Source organism: Sorex fumeus, unplaced genomic scaffold (assembly GCF_029834395.1).
Source record: "Sorex fumeus unplaced genomic scaffold, SorFum_2.1 ptg000039l, whole genome shotgun sequence".
NCBI classification, from domain to species: domain Eukaryota; kingdom Metazoa; phylum Chordata; class Mammalia; order Eulipotyphla; family Soricidae; genus Sorex; species Sorex fumeus.
In genome coordinates this window covers 31,677,632-31,686,292 of record NW_026606096.1, presented here as the reverse complement: position 1 = coordinate 31,686,292, position 8,661 = coordinate 31,677,632, and positions in this window count along the sequence as shown.

The window sequence follows — 8,661 nt, the reverse complement described above, 5'->3', positions numbered from 1 at the left end:
TCACCCCCTTAAGCAAAAAAAGCACATTTAAGACTTTGGTTAAAGGTACAACTCAAATCTTTTCAGCATATAAGTCATTTTTAAAATATCTTAAAGGACTTGGGGTCAGAACAATAGCACAGTCAGGGAAGGGATTTGTCTTGCACATGGCAACCCAGGTTTGATCCCAAGCATCCCATAAGGTCCCCAAGCAGTACCAGGAGCGATCCCTGAGTACAGAGCCAGGAGTAACCCCTGAGCACCACCGGTTGTGGCCACCCTCCCCCCCCCCCACACACACACACAAATTATATATATTACAGGGCTGAGAAGACAGGTCAAGGGCTAGAAGCATCCCTTACATGTACAAAGTCCTGGGTTCTATTCCTGACACCACGTGGCCCCTGATCACCATTACTACAGCCCTGGAGACCCCCGAGCCCCACTGGCCCACAGCAACACCACATGGCCCATCCTGAGCACTGAACATCAGGCTCTGCCCTCTGAGCATCACCTGTACAACAAGTCCCCCAGAACCCTAAAATCAAAACATGGTGACAATAAAATAGTCACATATATGTGCATATATATGTATCCCCTGATTAATTTGTGAGATATCACTTTTAATCTGGAGGGTCTACATGTTCTAAAAGTTCAAAAAATGCTAGGACCTAGAAATCTATTAAAATAGCTCCTGGCTAAGTCTTGTGGCATTAATCAACAAATAAATATTTCTTGGTTGCCTATCACATATTTGTTAAGTAGCTTATTATATCCAGAAAATAGGTTCTGGGAGTTTTCAGAAGTTAGACCACAAATAAAGAGTTCTATATTTGCATTTGCCTTGCATGTGACCAGCCGGGATTTGGTCCCCAGCACCCCCATCTGGTCCCCTGAGCCCCACCAGGAGTGATCCCTGAGCACAAAGTCAGGAGTAAGCTCTGAGTGCCTCCAGACATGGCCCCAAGCCATAATAACAACAATAACAAATACATCATCCCTCTTTGAACAAAACCTAAACCCAAACTAAACCCTGCTCAGTTGCCATACACTTACACACATAGAGAGACACAATATCCCAAATTTAAAAAGCAAAATAATCTGATTCAGAAATGGCAGGCCGGGACTGGAGCAATAGCACAGCGGGGAGGGCATTTGCCTTGCACGCGGCTGACCCAGGTTCGATTCCCAGCATCCCATATGGTCCCCTGAGCACTGCCAGGAGTAATTCCTGAGTGCAAAGCCAAGAGTAACCCCTGTGCACCTCCAGGTGTGACCCAAAAAGCCAAAAACAAAAACAAAAAAGAAATGGCAGGTCCCCTCCTGCAGCTGGGGTTCTTTAAGGCCATGAGGGAGTGTGGCAGCTACGGGGGCCCAGGCCATCTACAAGCTCCCGGGTAGAAGGCTTAAGAATTAACTGTCATTGGAAAGAAAATATCCACTAAGCTTCATTTTGGTATCACAGATTCTGCTTAAAATTCCGCTTATCTTCCGTTTCCAACTCTGCCCCCACTCTGCCTGAGCTTGGCCGTTTGGAAAGCACGTGTCGCTCACTGATGGGCGGATAACCAACGCGGCCAGCTGGGACCTGCTTCAGACCTCAAGTGTGGACATCCTTCCCGTTGGCTCTTCCTGAAGAGGCAGGGAGCTTATGTCAGGGCACCTTTCCTGCTCGATTAGCTTTTCCAATGTGGGTGACAGGAGGGAGCTGAAGATTTTGATGGAAAAGAATGTGAAGGATCAGCATCTTTCCCCGGCGGGCGCCGCTGTTTGGAACTGCAGCTTGGAAAAGGACTTTTCTGAACAGGCTGATCAGCCTGCGCCGGCTGAGCCTCCACTCACAGCCCTGAATATAATCAGTGGAGAAGGCCACCCAGTCCCTCCCAGCCACACTGAGGAGAAGCCGGCGAGAGGGCGTCTGAAATAATTGGCTCAAATCTGCACCCAGCCAGTTCAGTGACCACACAAAAATGAGGACATAATTCAAGTACGCAGAGAGGGTTCAATTCTCGGAGTGAGATGGGAGGGTGTTGAAATCCCAGCCAATTTCCTGGATTCTCGCAAGTCAGATGCTGTAAAATATTAATATTTATATAGGGACAGAATAAAAAATAAACAAGACTGTTTAACGTATATAGTTAGGCAGATTTATGCCCCAAACAGCTCATTTCCTCTCCTGGTGGAAGCAAAAGTTGTCTAACTGTAAAAACATCGGGGAGTTAGCATATTTTAGGGTCAGTATTATTTCCATTACTTTCTTTCAGTTGATTGGGATGTGATTTCTTCCATGTGTCACTCTAAAGCTATCTTCTGCCCTTTTTTGATGGGTTCTGGTGACTGGGAGGCTGAATTGTTCTGGGTTTTAGGAACTATGTAGGTGATGCTCAGGGGATATGATCTGGCCTCAGGAGTGACCCCTGGCAATTCTATAGCACTGTAGCACTGTCCTCCGGTTGTTCATCGATTTACTCAACCAGGCACCAGTAACGTCTCCATTGTGAGACTTGTTACTGTTTTTTGGCCTATCGAATACACCATGGGGAGCTTGCCAGGCTCTGTCGTGCAGGCATACTCTCGATAGCTTGTCGGGCTCTCTGAGAGGGACAGAGGAATCGAACCCGGGTCGGTCACATGCAAGGCAAACGCCCTATCCGCTGTGCTATCGCTCCAGAGCAGGGGGACTATATGCAGTGCTGGAAATCAAATCTGGAAGGCGAGCACCCTCCCTTCTTCCTGTACTATCTCTCCAGCCCTGTTTGGGGCTGTCAATAGGCTTCCTTTTCCTCTGGCTTACGTTTGGGTTTGACCAATAAGACGCCTCAGTGAGAGCAGAGAAAGATGAGTAAGGTCAAGCATTCATCGTTTCACCTGCCCCCAGGGCTCCTCCCTCACGGGTCAATGTTCCTCCCATCTTCCTTCTGGCTTTGGTTTCTACTTCCTTCTGTTGGCCCTTCTCTGTCCTTTTTCAAGTGTTTTCCTACTCCTTGCCCCAACATTCATAAGCATTTTTTCTCTTAAATTGTCTTCAAACCACCAGATTTGAACAAATATGTATAATCTTGGTTGAATTCTATGACTTCCTGGAGGCTTGATTCAATCTTATAACCACTAATCATTATTTAGAACTATTTTGGTTACTTTTGGCCACATCCAGTGATGCTCAACTCTTACTCCTAGCTTTGTGTTCAGGAATCACTCCTAGCAGTGCTCGGGGGATCATATGGGATACCAGAGACTGAACCCAGGCTAGCTATGTGCAAGGCCAATGCCCTACCTGCTGTGATATAGCTCTGGCCCTTTATTTAGAACTATTTGACAATATTAATTCAAAATAATTGTTTAGGGGCTGGAGTGATAGCACAGCAGATAGGGTGTTGCCTTTCACATGGCTGACCCGGGTTCAATTCCCAGCATCAGATATGGTTCCTTGAGCACCACCAGTAGTAATTCCTGCATGCAGAGCCAGGAGTAATCCCTGAGCACCACCAAAAAAGCAAAAATAATAATATCTGTTTAAATAAAATAATAATTTTTATAATTGCAAATGTTTTTGAAAATAACAAAAAAAATTTTAAGGTTCTTTCCCTTTACCTACTAAATGTTATTGTTGGGGCTGGAGAGATAGCACAGCGGGTAGGGTGTTTGCCTTGCACGCGGCCAACCCGGGTTCGATTCCCAGCATCCCATATCGTCCCCTGAGCACCACCAGGAGTAACTCCTGAGTGCAGAGCCAGGAGGAACCCCTGTGCATCGCCAGGTGTGACCCAAAAAGAAAAAAAAAAAAGAAAAAAAATGTTTTTGTTGATAAAGTGGAGGCCAGTCACGTGGAATGTGCCTTCAGTACGTTCTCAGAGAGACAGGAGTAAGCCCTGAGAAAATGTAGGTGTAGTCCCAAAACTAAGGAAACAAAAATAGAAGGAAGAGTTGGAGAGAGAGAGAGAACAGGAAGTAAAGCACATGGCCTTGCATGCAGCCATCCCTAGAGTTATCACTGACACTCTTTTGTTCCTCCGAGCACCGCCAGGAATGATCCCTAAATGTAGAGCCAAGAGTAAACCAAAAGCTCCCCACCCCCACATATAAGGGGGGCAATGTTAGGGCGCGGATCGAAATCTCCCTTTAACGACAAAGAGACTCAAGAGACTGCAAACAGCAAGCAGGGTTTATTGTAAGACTGGCTAGCCAGGGTCCAACCGCCTATACAGACACGCAGGTCCGGCAGGTTGGGTAAAAGACCATGAGCTTCTCCAAAGGAGATCTTATATAGGTCTTCACCGACCGTTACAGCAGAGCCTGCGCATTTCATAGCCAATAGATTTGTAATAACAGACACTTTCCTAACCAATCCAATTAAGGGTACATCACTTCTTAGTCTATAGTTTAAAGATCAGCATTTGCGTCAGTGCTTAGAAACATCCTGGTTTTTAGGGCAGTCCTGGGTCTTGCAACATGGGTCTTGTGAGAGACATCCGGTTATCTGGTCTGACCCCCACCCTTCTCGTGACTTGCAACTCGAGTACCTGTATCTGAATTCCTTGCTCAGGGGCAGAAAAACTAGTTATTTTTGCAATGCAGGTTCCTATTAAGCTAAGCTAAATTAATTCTGGTGGTGGTCCATTTTGGGCCTGTCCCTCACAGGGCTTTGCATACTGCCCACAAATTCCATCCCAAACATGACATCATCCCCTGAGAACCACTAGGAGTGACCTCCAAGCATTGAGCCAGGAGTAACCCTTGACTACCACCAGATGGAACCACAACTCCAACCCCCAAACAGCGACACCCTGGGGCTTGTGTAAGGGCTGATGAGAAGGAATCTGCTCTCTCAGAAGGAATGGCAAGTACAGCAGACTGGAAGCCCCTCCCCCCAAATCTTTGCTTCTTTTCTCCCTCCGTGAGCTGTGCGTCAGACACTTTTGCTGTGTGTCAGAGGCAATCCTCAACATGTGACTGGGATGGTCCCCTCACTGCCTTGGAGTTTGGGTGCTTCTCTAGCACTAAGCTGACAACCTGCAGAAGGCAGCGAGGTCTGTGCTCCATACTTAAGGCAGCCACAGAAAACACATTAGGAAGGTCCTCTGGAGCACTGTTGCCTGGGAACTCAGAGTCAGACTCTCAGAGGCAGAGGAGCTGAGAGTCTCAGGGTAGCGGGCCAGGGGAACTGACAAGGCTTGGTTCTAGAGCAATTGCCTGATTCTTATTCTGGCTTATTTATTATTAAGAGGGAGTGTTGAGCAGCAAGGGGGGAAATACAAACCCTCGGGGGTGGGGGAGAGAGAGAGAGAGAGAGAGAGAGAGAGCTCAATGGGTTCAGCACAAGCTATGCCCAGAATCCATCCCCACTATGGCACCGTGGCCCAGCACCACCAGGAAGAAGCCAGAAGCACAAAGCCAGGAGTAGTTGCAGAATACTAGCAGTGGTAGAAAGAAGCAAAGATTCCGCTCTCTTGTGTTTCTCTACCATCCCAAAGGAGAGCCAGGGAAGCACCAAGCATAGGATGTACATTATAGGGACAAAATAACGGTTCTTTGTCTACATCATAAAGAAACTATTTAAGCTGATGGTGCTCCAAGCCTGATGGACTCTTTGCACAATGCTCTTTTAGAATTGGGGGCTGAGAGAGTCCATTTTGACCACCACACCTCAGGTAAAACTATAGAGGGCAGACCCGGAGCCATACTACAGCATACTAGAGCGTCTGCCTTGCATGAAGTTGACGAAGGCTCAATCCTCCGCATCCCATATGGTCCCCCAACCACTGGCCAGGAGGGATTCCTGAATGCAGAGCCAGGAGTAAGCCCTGAGCATTGCTGGGTGTGACGCTCAGAGGAGATAGCCCCTCCCATTGAAAGAAGAATCTTTTCTCCAGGCTTCATTTCTTCCCTGAATTTTCCCTTCTCATATCTGGTCCTGTCTTCTTTCCAAGAAATCACAAAATAAGTGACATTGATTTTCTATCTAATTCATAAAAATCTGTCTTCCTATAAAATTACTGTCCTGGATTCAAATCCCAGCACCAATAGCCTTCTAGGGCTGATCCCCTAATGCAAAAGTCAGGAGTAAGCTGGGTGGTGCTCAAAACCCAAATCAACAGAGAAGTATAAAATAAATAAATGTTTAATATATATAATAAATAAGTGAAACAAAATTATTTGCCTGGACTGGAGTACATGCTTGGCATGCAGAAGACCTGGGTTCAAACTCAAGATCACATTGCTCCCCCAAAGACTGCTAGGAGAGGCCCCTGAGAACTGCTGAGTGTCAGACCGCGGGGGTGGGGGGTGGGAGGGGAGAATGTTTTAAGAATATTTTCCATGCGCTGGAGCAATAGTACAGCCAGTAGGGCATTTGCCTTGTATATGGCTGACCCGGCTTGAATCCCTGGCATCCCATATGGTCCCTGAATTCCTGAACAAGAACCAGGAATAAGCCTTGAGTATCGCCTGGTGTGCCCCCCCACCCACACACACACAGAGAATTTCTTTCTATCTCATTGATTAGTTTGTGCTGTTTTCTTATGTTTTTTAAATTTCAGAGGCAGGAGTAGTGGATAGAGTGCATGCAACAGACCAGATTTGACCCCCATATGGTTCCCTGAGCCCCACCAGGAGTGATCCCTGAGCTCTGAGCCCAGAGTAAGCCCTGAGAACCCCTGGGCATGACCTGAGAAAAACAAAACAAGAATATGTTTAAGGTTTTTTTTCCGCCTTTCTTTTTCTTTGTTATCTGATAGAACAAGATTATCATCTAAATCAATCTGAAAATAAAGCATCACACAAGATAATAGGAATCAAACTTTGCTGCCAGATGGGGCTACCGGAAACTTTGCTCATGGGTAAAAATGAATAGAAAAGTCATTTATTATTTACTATACAAACTGTCACAGCCCTCACCAGAGCTGCACTCATAACCACAGTGGTGGCTCAAGAGTATCTAGTACCTTTCCAGAAAGAAACCAGAGCACTTTAAAGTCCTCCTTCAAGCCACACACCGGTTTGGGGCTTTTTGTTTTGGTTTATTTTGGTTTGGGGGGGGGGGGGTTTGCCACACCCAGCAATGCTCAGGGCTCACTCTTGGGTCTGCACTCAGGAATCACTTCTAGAATCAGTCTGGGGGATAATATGGGATGCTGGGGATCAATCCCAGGTGAGTTGCGTGCAAGGCAAGAGTCCTACCTACTGTCCTATCTCTCTGGCCCCAAGCAACACACTGCGAAGAACAGAGTGAAAGAAAACATCAAATGCTTTCATGGGCAGAGAGAGTCCCAGGCCTATAGCACATAGCCAAGAGCTATGGCAGGTTAATTGGAAACAGGCTACACTCACACATGGGGGAGAGTCTTTTCCTGCTTTTCGTTTTCCTGTGATACAAGGCAGTCAGCAGACCACTCTTTCTCCCTGTCTGAGGGAAAGAGAAAAAAAATGACTCATTACACAATTGTCCCCACTGTCAAGCTGCTCATTCCTTTCCCACATTCCAACCTACAAAGCTCCAATCTGCAGTTATGATTAGCACAATCACAGGGTATCTCGTACAGGATCTGCCGCAGACTGGCTCGGTCGGGAACCACCAGGCTGAGGGACGTGGGAGAAGGTTTACAGGAAAGCAGGAGATTCGGCGATGACAGACAGACACCAACACAAGTGAGGTTGAGTGCTGCTGCGATTTTACTGAGCACAGAGTTCCTTTTTTATACAGTCAAGGCAAAATCATAGAACAAAGGGCCAGAATACAATCGGACATTACATCATATCGTGGTCACTTATTGGTGACATATTCCAAAAAATATCGAGGGACAAAAACACTTTCTTAATACACTTCCTGCTTCAAATTAGGACAAAACATTTACCTATGAATTCTTTACAGTGATTACACAGGATTTAATGTCTAACCATGGTTCCCCTTTCTACAGAGTTCTTTATCATTGTTTTTCTTCAGCAACTTTTGTTTTCATCTGACAGGGTCTTAACCACACATCACAATCCAGGAAGGGTCTTGGACCTTCCCATATATTGGTTTGCAACACTTTGTTTTTCTGTTAATAAACTCCAGGGTGTATGTGCTTGAATCAGTTTTTGTATGGGGGGATAGAGGTTTCACAATGTCCCTCATTCTCTCATATGGTAGCTTATTGTTTTCTTTTATGTTAGGCACCCTTGCTTGAAATTGAGGGCTGTACTGTATGCTAAGGATCTAATTGTTTCAGCCACAATATTTGGCGGTTTTTCTGGCTCCTGTTATTGTTTGGTTTCACTTATGACTCCTGACCTTTGTCAAACCTAACATCTCCTTAGTTTCCTACAGATTTCACAATGATTAAAAGCAAACTATAACTACAAAGCTTCTACCTATTAATTCTAAATACCTAACTTATAAGTAAAATTGGCAGGCAACCATTATAAACTCCATCCGGGATGCAGAAGAGCCACATACCAAAGTGCCACAGAAGCACACAAAGCAGGATAAGAAAAAGGGGGCGCCGGAGGCATAGACCCAAAGGTCGCGAACCTCCCTTTCCCGCGGGACCTGGGCCAGGCCCAGGTCACCTTAGCAGGTTGCTACGCGGGCGACACCATTGACGGCGTGGCAAGGATCAAACCTAAGAGCCAGAGAGTCAACTGCAGTTCAGTCCCGGCAATGTTTAGACTACCAAACATCTCCAAGAGTGATCCCTGAGCATA